The 15,592-nt window shown below is 34.5% G+C and overlaps 1 long non-coding RNA gene across 1 annotated transcript; it reads left to right on the top strand.

The window, feature by feature from the left end:
• Window positions 1-235: 235 nt before the first annotated feature.
• LOC135218444 (uncharacterized) lies at window positions 236-3,950 on the top strand. Its single transcript, XR_010315329.1, has 3 exons — window positions 236-402; window positions 1,078-1,208; window positions 3,763-3,950. It is a non-coding gene; the product is annotated as an uncharacterized LOC135218444 (long non-coding RNA).
• The last annotated feature ends 11,642 nt before the right edge of the window (window positions 3,951-15,592 follow it).

Below are 15,592 nucleotides of genomic sequence, written 5' to 3' on the forward strand. Positions count from 1 at the left end.
AAAATATTATTTATTCCATTGCTAATTTTTATTAGAGAGAGAGAGAGAGAGAGAGAGAGAGAGAGAGAGAGAGAGAGAGAGAGAGAGAGAGAGAGGAAAGATGCCGTTTTCTTTCGCGTAAATAGTCGAAGTTTCAAGAGAAGTGACTCCATGATCCTTGATAGTGACGTCAGCAGTAACGGTTGTTTTCTTCGGCAAGCTCACCTAAATTTACACTTCCGTAGTATTGGTTACGTGATCGGTGTCTTTTCATTGTGTTGTTGCGTTTCTGTGTTGTTGGGTGTTGTCGGTTACCCGATGCGAAGGAAATCTTTATCGGTTGCAGTAGTTTGTGGTTAGAAAGGATGTGGTTTGGAAGGATGGTCTACGTTTAGTCGTGATTGTGACGGTCCTCAAAGCTCGGTATATGCGAAGTTTAACAGTTTTTCATCTGTTTTTATTAATTGCGTTAATTTAAATTTATTTTCCTTATAAATATTAGTTCTTTAACGTCATGGTTGGTTGTAGCAGGCTTTAGTTCTTGCTTTAATTAAGCGGTATTAGATGTAAATTAAAACATTGTAGCCTTGCTCTTACTTTAAGTTCATCTTTGTTTGATGCACAGATTATGGCATATGTGAATATAATTTAACTAGTTGCTATTCATGGTTAATTACATTTAAATTTTTTATTTAGTTTGATGTACGGATCATGACAGATGTGAATATAATTTAACTTCATGATATTCATGGGCAGTAATGAATAGTTAATAAATTTATTTTAACTTTTTGTAAAGTTTAAGCTCAGTCTTCTTAATTTTTTTTCTTCCTAGGATGGCAACTATAAGTGGGGTTTGGTTCTTTTCTGTACTAACGATATTTTTCAGGATCAGGATATCAGAACAGTCAATGAAGGTTAATATTAAATAAGGCAATGTACTTTGAAAATGGGTGTTAGAAGCCTTTATTACTTTCTTGGAATACTCTTAATTTTTGTTAACTTTATTCTTTGCCATCCGTTTCTTGTTAGTTTGATTTCTAGTTTTTAACTGAAGAAAGGGTGTCTGCTTTTAGATTGAAAATTTAAAACTACTAACAGGTTTTCGCAGTATCTGAACCACTTTGAAGAAAAGTTTGTGAGAAATTACTAGTGAGTTTTGAAGCCAGAATTACTTCTCGTGCTATACAGAGAGGCACTTCTGTTCCTACTTTTGGCTGATGAAAAATCAGGTGAGGTTTTAAGTTCTACATTGTATTTATTATTGACCAACCTACCAGAGTTTTTTTTCCTCCAGCCTGTAGGGTGGAGGCCCCTCCCATGCCCTGGTCCATAGGTCTTAGGACCTATGGACAGGTGCTTGGGAGGGTTTCTTTTCAGGTGTTTGCCTAGTTTTATTAGTTAACGCACCTTTTAAGATTTTTTAAAGATTATAAGTAAAGTGAGGATATTTAATGTTTGTTTATATTTTCTATAGTTGTCGCTTTCAGTGAAGAATGAACTAAACTGTTTAATTTTAAAGTTTGATTAATAAGAGTACAGGGTTAATAAGAGCACATGGTTATTAAGAGCACAGAATTTAACGGGAGTTTATAAATTAAATTAAATAATTTTCGGTTTTCCTTTGGAATATTAAGTTCATTTCATTAAGAATTTAATTTTAAAGTTCTAAAGATATTAGTTTCAAAATGGGGCAGTTACTTAGCTTGACTAATACTTAAAGGTGTACGTTTTTAACAATGGTTTGATAATTCTTAACTTGTATTTTAGTCTCCATTACATTAACACTTAAATTTTGTGCTTCAGAAATTAATTTTTTTTTATTTTGAATTTTAATGTAAACTACAGCTTCCATTTGTTTAGAATTAAATTCAACTTAACACTATAGATAATTTGTAGCTCGGATAGTCTTAGTAATGCCAGACATACAATGAACACTCCCACATTTTTACTTTAGTACAATAGACAGGCCTGTGTTTAGATGTGGCTTGTATGCAATCATAATCTTACAATGAAGGTGAATGTCCATAGGCAGATTTGCTCGGTCATGTTCATCTTTCAATCAGTCATTTCTGCTGTCACTTGTTAGCACTTTTTAGCACAGAGTATCTCTGGTCCGTTGGTTTGCTAGCACACTTTTCTTGTCGAGGTAGGGGCAGCTGCTTCTTTTGGTCAGAGGCTTTATATGTGGTTGGTTTGTATTGAGAAATTTGGGTATTGAGTTTTATTGACATGTGGGTTTGCATATTCTTATATTTGCATAAATCTCCTGTATTTACTTTTACTTCTGTAATAATCAGCTTAAAAGATTAACATACAAATTTTGCAGGTAGTATAATCACGTATGTTAATATTCCTTAAAGTAAAAAGATTTATCTGAATACTGTTTATGCGGAATGTTAAACTTTAGCTTCCATTAGTTCACTGTTAATATTAACGTAACTCCTATTCAATTTAAAGCTTGTAAAGGTTTTAGTTTGATAGTAATGCCAGGTATACAATGAACAGGGCTATTTTCATTTTAATAAAATACATAGGTTTAACAATAGTTTATATACAATAATCTTATCGATAAAGCTAGTTCCCTTGCGTCCAGACAAATTGGGAATTTGCAATTTTTCTCGGCAGTTGGTGTTGATATTAAAGTTCTTCAGTTTCATGTTTTAGCACTTTTGGGTACCTCTGGTCCCTTGGTTTGCTTGCACTTTTTTCCAGCTTCATAAGTGATCTATATTGATAACATTTTTAAAGTATTGAGAGCTCTATTTCTGTAAAACCTTTTTATTGCATAAATTTTTCCCGTTTTTGGGGTAACATCTGTCCTTCTCAATTTAAGTGTTAAAAGTAAAAGCTTTTTGCAGATTAGTTAAACAGCCTTATGGCAATATCTCTTAACATTCTTGTATTGGGAAAGTTAAACTTTTTAAGAGCAATTTGTTCATTGTTTATATTAACGTAATTAAATTGCAAAGTCAGTTTAAAGCTTAAAATTGGAGATAATACCAGTCATACAATGAACAGGCCATATTTTCAATTTAATAAAATTCAATACAGATGTGTTATACAATGGTTTGTATAAAATCATACCCTTGCTATAATACAGGTACATGTTTTACTCTTGACAAATACCATTTTTCTTGGTAACTGGCGTTTTGATCTTTTAAAAAGATTGTCTGGTCATTTGACTTTTTACACCCTTTTGGGTAATTTTAGTTGCCGGGGTGGGTTTTTTGGGCAGCTGCTACTCTGGTCTTAGCCTTTGTATTGTTGGTCTGTTTAAGAGAAAGTTTGATCTATTGTAAAGATTGATCAAATTTAAAATGCAGTTTAAAGACCTTTTTATTAAAATTGTAAGTTTTTCCCTAAAAGTTATTTCTATTCTTTAAAAAAGTGAAAAAAATTAAATGCTTTTAGATTCACTTTTTGGTAATAAGATGGCAAATAGTTAATGTAAACTTTGGGTTTTAGTTACAGTAGCTTCTTACTAGTTGATTACCTTAATTAAATAAATTTTCAAAATTAAGCAGTAATTTTTCTTTATCAGTTTTATTACATTGCGTTTAACATTAAAATTGAAATTAATTATTTTTTAGAAATTTTTTTATAGAAATTTAATTGTGGACTTTACGTAAAATAGCCTAATTTGTCATAGTACCAATTGTTATTAGTTTCAAACCTATGACTTCAGTGGTGTTCAAGCCATCATACTAATTAAATCCTTTTTATAAGTCTTTAAAATTTTTTTCCTGTAAGTTACAAACATTTCTGAGTGTTTTTGGATTGCAGGATGTTTTGGATCTTTGAAGACCATGCAAACACTTCTTATTGAAGACCACCTTTGTTTGTTGCTTTTACTCCAAAGTGTTCATGGGAGGTGAGAATGGAGCCTGGCTTTACTGAGGTACCAACTTTTACCACATATTACCAATAGTTTTGAATGGTGCTCTTGCAAGTATGTAAGAAAGCAATTTATTATTTTCTGGCACAAGTCAGAATTAAATGCCTAAACTTTTTTAGTTGTTTGCTTGACCAGTAGTTTTAAAATCTTATTAATTATTATATGGTTAACTGTAAAGTGAAATCTTTGATTACAAAGCCTGTAATCAAAACACATGTACAATCACTTAAGACTTAAGGTGTTTTCCTCTTTCAGTACCTGAAACTGGCTTAGTTTTATATACTTGGTGAAATGAAAATATAAGATTCCAGACGATTGTTAAAAGCTGAAATTAAAGTATTTTGTCTGGATGGATTCCAGGTGTAAAAATTTTGAACTTAACTATAACTGAATACCTATGTCCTAGCCCATTTTTTTTAAATAACTTTCATTGATTAAAGACTGAACTAATACCTAAGTGTCCAGTAGAAATAAAGCATATAGGCTGTAAAATACCAGAGATAAATTTATCATGGTGTATTAAAACCTGAACCAAGAATATAAATAAAGCATATAAGCTGTAACATACTATTGTGCAACCTTGCTTTTATTGTATATTAAAGTTAGTTCTTAAAGAAAGACTTAATATTGGAAATTAGTCTTGTGTTCAATGGAACCAGTCTGTAGCTTTTGGAGGAAAATAAGAAAAATTCAGGGTAAATTTACACAATTCCTCCTCCCAGTACTTAAAATTAATAATCATCTCACTGATGCCACAGAAGTTAATGTTCAGAAACACTCGCTAGAGTCTCTGAAAAATCAACAAATAGTTCCCCAGGACATAATTTCAGAATGATGGAAGAACAACAGCATTTGACTTTTTATCAAACAAAGCTGAATCATATAATATGCCTTTTTCTGAAAGGGAATTTCTTGCATTAGCTAGGAGCAAGAACACTGCCCCTGGTCCAGATGAGATCCTTATGAAATGTTTAAAAAATTTCAAGGAACAAAACTTATAATCCGTGTCATCAATAGGAACATGGGATGAAAGCAGCTACCCTAGCATATGGGAATTAGCTACCATGTTACCATTCCTTAAGCCTGGAAAAGATCCTCTCTGTGCAGCAAGTTCCACCCCATTGCTTTAACTTGCTATATGTAAATTGATGGAAAAAATGGTAAATGTAAGACAAATGTGGTATCTAGATAACAACAATATTCTAATACCTTCTCAGTGTGATTTCTGAAAAATGCACTCCACCCTGGACATCTTGCTGCAACTTGAAGCCTCTGTCTGTGAAGTCTTTGCCTCTAAACATCGCCATGTGACATTGTTTTTTGATTTAAGAAAGGCATATGATACTGCTTGGAGACTTGGGATTCTGAAGACTATGCATAATAATGGTCTAAGAGGCAAATTGCCTTTACTTGTGAAATTTTTACATCGTACGTATTTTAAAGTTAAGTTGGCAGTCCTTTATCAGAGAAAAGGTGCCAAGGTAGTGTTACCAGGGCAGTGTTTTCAGTGTAACACTTTTTGCTCTGGCCATAAACAGTGTTGCAGCTCTTATTCCAAGAGGCCTCGAAGACACTGTGTATGACTTGTCAATATCCTTTGCTGCCACCCGCATGACTGTAGCCGAAAAAGTTACAAATAACAATAAATAAAATAGTAAGTTAGGCTGAGAAACGGTTTTAGTCTCTGTAAGCAAGACTACTTCTGTGACATCAAATTCAGTTTTAAAAGATACTGTGATGTGTTTCTGACTAAGCTTAGTCTAGATAGAGATGAGTATGTAGATTTGTCAGCCTTACGCCTTAGCAATACTTAATGATTGTGCCTCCACTAGTGTATCTCATGAGAATCCTGAAGGAATTTTATTAAATGGCAAGAATAGATGGGATGGATTGTTGGAGGAGAATGATCAGGCTCTGATCTGGGGTGCAATTGATTGGGGAAAAGGCAAATGAAAATAAGATGACCCCAAGTAATTCAGACTCTAAGCCGAGTGATGAGCAATTCAAAATATTTAGAGCAAATATTTAAACCCTCCTAATGTAGACAGTCTTAATATAGACTATTTTTCATTCAGATCTAACTATACCTGTATTAGACGGTCCTATTACTCCAGCTGAGGTACAGACACTGGTAAAAAGGTTAAAGCCCGGTAAAGCCAGTGGACCTGACGGTCTACCCCCAGGTTTGTTCAAAATGTTACTGTTTGAGTGGATCATGCTAATTGCTACATATTTAATAATTTGTTTTTGTCTAGTTTTTACCCATTAAGTTGGATAGCAGCAAAGATGCATAAAATATTCAAACGAGGAAGTAGGGCTTCTCCTGGTAATTGGAGAGGCATTAATGTAATTGATAGTATAGCTAAGATTTAAGATATGGTCTTATGTGCTAGTCTTAGTCAGTGGTTTAAGCCGTGAAGGGAGCAAGCAGGAAGTAAGCAGGAGGGGATGTGTAGAGCATATCAGTAACTTTAAGGCTATTGGTGGACGTAGCTAGGAGGAAGAAATTGAGCTTTTGTAATCTTTGTTGATTTTAGAAGCGCTTATGATTGTGTACCTAGGAACATAAGTTATTTTCTATGCTAAAACAATTGGGATGTGGGATGACTATGCTTTTAGTATTGGTGGCTGTATTAGGGCTAGTGCCTTGTATGATAAGGCGCCCTATGAGGTAATGTTAGACTAGCGATAATCTATACGCTAAGTCGGTTGGATATTGCACTTCCATCTTCAATGGAGTGTCTGGGGTTTTGTAGATCACTTACGAAGTCGGTATTATCTTTACGACGATGTGTAAACTCATGGTTCGGTGTAGAGGTTCTGTAGAAAACAAACTAAGTGGGATAAAAAATAGTATATTCTTCTGAAGTTTTACATGATGAAGATAGGTATGATCGTACAAGCTTCTATGCGATAGCTTGATCGCTTCTGCCAATGATGATGGCTAATCCTATTCCTCTACATGATAAAGCTTAGGTAAAGAGGTACAGGTCTCTAATGACGATAGTTAACTCTGTTCTCCTGTCTAACATCTCTGTTACAAGTTATGAAGGAACAGACAGTAGTTCGAACATATGAACCTACTATCAGATGACATAGTTTCATACGAACACACAATCGAATGAGACACGCTACAGATCACGTAGGGCCGTTTGAATAATAGGTCGGGGTAGTTGTCTCAAGCAGGGAGCTTGGACTAATGTTTATAAACAATTGAATGACTACAGGTGACGGCATGTTATCTTAGCTTACATACTTATTGTATACGTCATCTTTAGCGTCTCTAGTCTGATCACATTCCTGCAAGCAATCTGGTTGACCTCTTTAGTTTTAGACTTTTATATATATGGACTAACATTCCATATTTTTTATTATGTAAACACTTAAACATTAGCTCGGTCAGCTACCCCAAAACCAACTACTGAATATTACCTGCAAAACTTGACTTGCATTTGAACTTGTAGGAGTGTGATACCAGACACTATGTGAATCTATATATATATAAGTAAAATAAAAATTCATGGTGTACATGAATTGATTCAAGTAATAAAATATAAAACAATGATATTGGTAAATAATAGTGATCACATGATATATAATGATACAGTTTTTCACTTCATCTCTTAAGATACTTATGCTACAGAAAATACTAATGTACTCTGATAATTGCATAGAATGAAGATTAACATGATAAAAATCATATTTTAACTGATAAAAAATTCATATATGAATTGATAAAGTTATTAATGTTTATGCTGATTGATTCGTTGATTTTTATGCTAAATGTATTATATTGATTCATTAATTCATATATTACTCATAAATACTGCAGCTAATGGTAAGATATAAGGTAACAGATTGATTATAGGCTACCTGATTTGTTTATACATATGTATATGGATTCATATAATTATGATTAATATGTGCACTTTAAATAGATTCCTATTGCGCTACACGCAAAGATATATTTCGATTCAGTTATTTATGATCATTTATATATAGATTCCTAGTGCGTACACGCAAAAAATATATTTCGATTCTGTTATTTATGATCAATTATATATAGGCTATGATACTTTATATATATAGGATACATGATACCTTTATTATATAGATTAACCTGGACCTTAGGTTACTACTTCACTTTTAACTAGCTTTCGAACCAACTTTTCGTCCATTACACAGTTCCAGACAACCACCTATAGCCAATTGAAACGGCCTTTTTCAATGGTTAAAACAAGGGGAAAATTTGCCTGGCGGGTCCAAACGTTCTATTTTTGCGCTCATACTTATTCTCTGCATCCTAAGCTACACGATTACGTTCCCCCTGCGATGAATAAAAAAAAAACATCCCCAGCACGAGTCCTTCGCCAGCAAGTAGAGTTGAATATCCTTCGGGTCGTAATTGTCGGAATAGTAGGTCCCTTTTTGTAGTCGAATTCCGACAGCCGCTGGAGCCATTCCGCATTAAAACGAGATTAACGACGAGATTACGGTGTCGGTCGAAGAAGTCCATGAAATTCCTTTCACATTGTAGGCGGTTGTTACTTGACTGTAGTCGTCCGCTGCGACGAACGATTTTTGAAGTTGCGATGTGAAACTCTCGTACTGCAGGGATACTGTAACGGTTCCATTAATCGCCTGCAAGTGAAATTATACTTGTCACAAGGGCAAAGTAAATTCAGACGACATCCAAATACAGGGGAGGGGAGAGAGCCATTTTAGACCAGACTTAACCCACATGAATTCGCTGATATTTTGGAATTCAAAAGAGTCCGCTGTACAAACTTTTTTATCCTGGCATTAACAATGAGGTGAACCTATCCAGGTCTATGATGACTCGTAAAAATATCCATAATTATAAAAAATAAATAGATATCAATACGAATCTCAAAGAAAATTCGATATTACTGGTAGTAAGTTACTAGACAAAGAAGTGGAAAATGGAGCTATTTGTAAGATTGCCAGGCAGCATAAGAGTCAAAGAGAATATTAATCATGATTCTATGTGCCCTAACAAAAGTTTCATATTCAATTTTCTCGTGCGCATCCTCTGAGGTTAATTTTTTTTAAAAACTTTATTAATAGGTAGGAGATGCAACGAAAAAAAAAAACCCACTATGTAAACTAGTTTCTAAATAAACTTTGGTTTTTCAAGAAAATGTGACATTTTCCATGAATGTTTTACTTGAATTGTAATAGGCTAATGTTTGCAAGTAAATAATCCATATCCATATCGTGATACTTCTAAATGTCTATGAGGGTTAGAAAAGGATTAATTCATTTTGATGTTATAGAAACTCTATTTCCTTATTTTGTTTATTAATTTTAAAATGATTGCAAGTCCTTAACTACTTGCATTACACACACGGATAAGAATATGTTATGTGGCCTGTCATGTGACCTATGAACCACATGTGAAGTTCATGAGCTGAGCATTCCTTTCTCCAGTCAATCTGCTGTTGCAAGCAGAGACGACACACAGATGAAGCCTGTGTAAGCAGATTATTGAGGTTAAAAGGAACAAATGCTGATACGGCAATGATGACGTCGTCACTTGGCAGGAGATTGCTCTCAGCCAGCTAAGAGTTACGTTACTTGCTGTAAGAGATACGACTTTAGTATTTTCAAATGATATTTTAGTGTTTTAATTCTCCACCCGCATGAGAAGAATGTCTGAAAAAAAAAAGAAACAGTACCAAATTGAACAATATATTAGTTTCATGTTGGCATTATGTTAAATAAATATTCCTTATTCAAACTATATGAAAAAAGGTTTCCATACAAATTCTATATATATTAGCCCTGTATAAGATTCATATAGGATTATTTCATAGATAACATTTTCACTTCTAGACTTCCTGACTTTAAAATCTCTTTTATTTTATTTTATTTATTTTATTTATTATTAGTTTATTTATTTATTTATTTATTTATTTAATTTTTTTTTTTTTCATTGACTACGAATATAAATCACCGGGACAGACAAATATGTCAGTAGGTTTTTGGATATTTGTGTTTGAACTTTTAGCTTATTTGTCATTACTAAAGCGTTAAGTTAGTTCAAATCTTTACGCATATATATTTAGATATTTAATTAACCTATGGTTACGTTTTGCTTATTGATTTTATCGTGATTCCTTTTTATTATAATTTGTAACCCTTCCGACTTCTTACGGAGTATTATATTGACTCTACTTGTATCCATATTTATTTTATTTTATTTTATTTTTTTTTTTTTTTTTTATTATTATATATTTTTTTATATATATTTGATAAATTAATGGTTGGCTTGAATATGTGGAAAAGTGTTCTAGCGGCGTACCGTATAAGGCTACTTGCGGCATCAATTCTATAGATACATGATATAAATGATAAAGGTATTTAAAACCGCGAGAACCGCTATAATCCGGTCGGATCCAATATCACGAGTTGTAACTCGTAAGACATTGACACTTCCTATTTAATTATCCGTTATTCTACCAAACCGATTGACTCTGGGTGATCAAATATATTATTGGTTTTCTTAATGGAAAGGAATTCACACAACGTGTTAAGGAGATTATTATTGATTTACACCACCCGAGTCACAGATTATATGTGTTGAAGTTCCATATTTACTGATTTAGCACTCCATAAATCCATTAACCTAACGCACTCAATTGCGGTGTTTGTTTTTAGTGCTATTAATTCTATATAAGCGTGTCAAGGAACTATTAACACTAAGAAGTGTTTATTCCCTCTGTCAGACTCGTAATTCTGTTAATAATTTACGTATATTCTTTCAAGGATTGATTTGGCACAGGATAGGCCCTTAAACTGACAGGTGTCTTAGTGTATCCCTTGTTTTCATGACACGTGTTACAATTAGTTATGTGCTTTTTATCTCTGTAAGCATGTAGCCAGCCAGTAAAATAGTGATTTGGCTTTCTGTGACTACTATGGAACTGGATGACGGAATGCAACCAGTATGACGATTGTATGAAAGAGATTATTATTACTACCTGGTCGTTAGTCATCTGCTGTGTTCTTCGGGTTTCCTCGTCACAGACCTACATATAATATTACATTTGATTACATTATTCTGATACACATACTTTAAATGTACTTTGCTTTAGGGTTTCTGCTCAAAAGTGTTTATTGTTTATGCTTAGCCGCTGACCCTGTTTCCGTTTCGAAGTGTTTATTGTTTGGTGTTTATTGCTGCTGACTCTGTTTCCGTTTCGAAGTGTTTATTGTTTGGGTTATGTCTGTTGACTCTTGCTTTGTTCAGTTTGTAACAGTTCTGCGCTCCGACCCAGATATTCAATGCTCGCGATCTCTTGGGTAAGGAATTTTCTGTTTAGATACGGTTTTAACAATAGGCACGGATGTTTCTATATCTTTTAGTCCAATTAATGGTTCTTTGCTGTATGGTGCGGGATTGCGGGATAATGCGTCAGCTATGATATTTGCTTTCCCAGGTAGATATCTTATCTTGGCTCCAATAACCTGATGATCATTTGTCACCGAGTTCCTTTTGGACTGTGTTATTAAAGCCTTTGAAAAACTCGGTAAAGGACTCATGTTCAGTAAGGACTTTATCAGGATAGCCATAGATTATGAACTTAAAATGTACTAGTGTTAAAGATACCTAGCCCTTCCTTGCCTATTACTGCATATTTACTTTCAGAGGGCTTTGTAGTTTACGTGAAATCAAAGCTATAGGGAAGAACTGTTTATCATATTACTGAAGTAGTATCCCTCTTACCCCCCTTGGTCCTGAGGCGTCTGGTGCAAAAAAAAAAAAAAAAAAATTCCTTCCATTTAAATCAGGGATTTTTTAAGTTAGGTGAGCTGCATTATTCCGCTTTTAAGATATCGAACGCCTGTTGATGCTTTTCAGACCATAATAAATCTACGTTCTTCTTCGTAGGATCTGTTAAAGGAGCTGTCATGATTGAAGAGTTACATATTACATACGATTGTAATACCCACTACAGCGCAAAAGTGCTGTATCCCCCTTTTACGTTAATAAGTACCGGAAAGTTATGAATAGCCGACACCTTACCTTTAAGACCTTGACAAGACACATAAAACCTAGATAAACATGTTCGGTTTTTAAAAACTCACATTTAGATATTTTACTCTGAGATTATTTGTCTTTGTCTCTGTAGCACTAGCTCATAGTTTATGTGAATGTACTTCTAAGGTATTAGAAAAGATTACAAGATCATCCTATAGGCATGTAGGTTTATCCCCTAAAAGTCTCCAAACACTATATTGTAATTGGGGCGCAACGTAAGCCGGAGGCATACGTAAAAATTGATAATGTCCCCTGAGTGTGCAAAAAAAAAAAAAAACGGTGTATGAGGTACAATCACTTAGGTAATGGTATCAGGTAAAAGCCTTTAAGTAAGTCCAAGTTGGTGAAAAATTTATTCTAACCTAACAGAGATAAGATCGTCGGTACATCGCACTGGAAACTATCGGAAGTCGTTTCCTTGTTTAAGCGACCGTAATCTGCGCAGATACGCCAAGTCTGATCTTTTATGGCATGACGTTTGAGGGAAAAATTATATGGGCTATTTGATTTCCTAATGACTCCTATTACTAACATTTTTCAACTTCGTCATTTATCTCTATTTTGAAATTTCATTGAGAATCTATACGAAGGTACGTAAATAGCTTAATGTTTGTCCTTAGACCGTGTTTTGTGTTAAATTACATCCGTTTTTTTCCAGAGATCACTCGCCAGTGGAGAAACTTCCTGGTATTCAGGTAAAAGATAAAAAAAAATTCTGCTGAATCACCTCTGCTTGAATGACTTTACGGATATTACTTTAGATAGATTATCAGAGATATTCATCCACGACTGGTTGGGCGTGATTAAAAATTAGCAACAATAAAAAATGCGATATTTATAACTTCCGTATCCACGATATGTATACTTTTAGGGCTTTGTTCGCGGAAATCGTTTATATTTCAGGGGAGTGTCGGGAAGGATTAAAAAATTTCATTTCCCAGCAAAGTCTTTTTACACGCACTAAGACATTCGAGGGTGCATGCTTCTCGAGATTTTTGCGTGCAAAGTACGACTGCGGTTGTGGGAGAATTCTGTTGGGTCATTTGAACAATGTTACGATTTATGAGACAAATGTATAGTTCCTTTATATAAGTTATTATTTGATTAACTGTCTCATTTTTGTTCAAACGGATTTTAATATGTTTGAAGGTTTATAGGATTTTCCTTTGATAAACACGCCTTATTTGCAGGATGTAAGATAATATTTTGTATACCCCTAGATGATGGATCTTACAATTACACTACATACAGATCAACGTTTTTTTTATCTATAGAGGTATCTGTAAACGCTCGCTTATCCGGACTTCTCATTAGGGAAGTTCGAACAACAGACGGTGAGTCCGTAAATACTGTTAATTAATTGTACTAAAGGAATAAATAAGAATATTCTAATTTTTACGGCGCGTACAGTCGGGCTTAATCCACCAGTATATTATAACTTAATGTATTAAAATTAAAACGAAAACCTGCTCTGATTACTTATACGGTCGTCGTGTGTTTCATAGGAAAATCCTTTTTAGTTCAAAAAGATATCGGTATGTATGAACCAACATCGCTTTTCCCCACTCTGCTAGAGTCGCTTATTGTGTGGAATTTGCTTTGCTTTGAACACTTCGGCAGTTTTTTTTTCGACTGACCTTGACCGCTTGACTAGGTGACACAGTCACCCGAGTTTGCTTGTTTGATTCTGAACGGGCTACTGTTTCTATTTCTTTTGTAATAATTAGGATCCTTCTCTTTATTACCATCGGCACGCAAGTATTGTGTGTTTTTTAGCATTATGTTGCTGTTACGTATAAAGCAATGAATGATGAACTATTAGGAACTGAGCGATTACTAATAAGACAAGTTAATCTCTACTGTATTTCAATTTTAAACTGTTTGTACTTCATCTTTGCTAAAATTTGAAATAGTGAGGGATCCTGGTCAGCGCGTTTAGCCTGATGAAAGTTTTTTATTACAGACATGTTATTCCTTGCAATCCAGCCATATTTTTAAAGTTAAGTTGAGTCATTGAGGTTCGATATTTTATAATAACTCAAAAAACTAAAGGCTAAAACTGCGATCGGGAAATTTGCAAAGGAGCATTATTGTCATGACCCGAAATAGTGTTACCTTCTAATTTATATAGATTTGGTACGGGTGTTCCACTTGTTTTTGCTTTTTTTGTGTGTTTTCTAATCACTACGGTGCTTAACGACCCTATCCATGCATCTGTATAAATACAGACGTCCACTGCGTAAACGCATATTCATGTTAATATGATTTGTTACGTAAGGGATTAATAATCACCCAAAATGATAAAATTAACATAGTATATGATTATGATATTTCAGTAGAACTTCTGGAAACAGACACTCAAAGATAAAAAAAAAAAAACTCGCAGTAGCGAAATCTCAATGATGTAGATAATTTCTGTAAAAAAGTAAGATTAAGAATGACTCGTAACTTCAGCACAGGAATAACGAAATTCGACCTGTAAAAGGAAACACTCAAAGTTACTCCAAATGAATAAAAAATTGTACTTAGCTTGCTTTTGTGGGAAGTCACGGTGTTTCCGATAACGACACACGGCCTTGGTCCTCCTCCTCTATTTAGCGGATGACCTGGTTTGGCTTCAGTTTCCCCCGTGCGCGTTGTTTCGATGATTCGAGCCCTTGAAAATCCGATGCTGCAGACGCGTTCGGTTTGTTTCTTGCAGTGCCGGAAACGCTCACTAACGATGTTTTCTTGAATGATTCTAATGAGAGACGAAGCTTCCGTTGCCGTAGGAAAAAGGACACGTCGGTTTTGTTTCTTGAAGGTTATTCACTAACGATGATACTAAGTTGCTTGACGAATCTTGTTGTTTTTCTGAAGTCGCTCACTAATGATGATACTAGGTTGCTTGAAGAATCTGCTGCTTTCGTCGTTGTTGACTTCATGATTTATTATTCTGTTTTTCTTCGTAGGACGTTGTAGAGTTCTTACTGGTCCGCTGGGCCACCAAATATTAGGGCTAGTTGGCCTTGTATGATAAGGCGCCCTATGAGGTAATGTTAGACTAGCGATAATCTATACGCTAAGTCGGTTGGGTATTGCACTTCCATCTTCAATGGAGTGTCTGGGGTTTGTAGATCACTTACGAAGTCGGTATTATCTTTACGACGATGTGTTAAAACTCATGGTTCGGTGAGGTTCTTGTAGAAAACACTAAGTATAAAAAAAAATAGTATATTCTTCTGAAGTTTACATGATGAAAAAGATCAGGTATGATCGTACAAGTCTTCTATGACGATAGCTTGATCGCTTCTGCCAATGATGATGCTAATCCTATTCCTCTACATGATAAAGCTTAGGTAAAGAGGTACAGGTCTTCTAATGACGATAGTTAACTGTTCTCCTGTCTAAAACATCTCTGTTACAAGTTATGAAGGAACAGACAGTAGTTCGAACATATGAACCTACTATCAGATGACATAGTTTCATACGAACACACAATCGAATGAGAACACGTACAGATCACGTAGGCCGTTTGAATAATAGGTCGGGGTAGTTGTCTCAAGCAGGGAGCTTGGACTAATGTTTATAAACAATTGAAGACTACAGGTGACGGCATGTTATCTTAGCTTACATACTTATTGTATACGTCATCTTTAGCGTCTCTAGTCTGA

The sequence above is a fragment of the Macrobrachium nipponense genome, chromosome 9, assembly GCF_015104395.2.
Source record: "Macrobrachium nipponense isolate FS-2020 chromosome 9, ASM1510439v2, whole genome shotgun sequence".
Classification (NCBI taxonomy): domain Eukaryota; kingdom Metazoa; phylum Arthropoda; class Malacostraca; order Decapoda; family Palaemonidae; genus Macrobrachium; species Macrobrachium nipponense.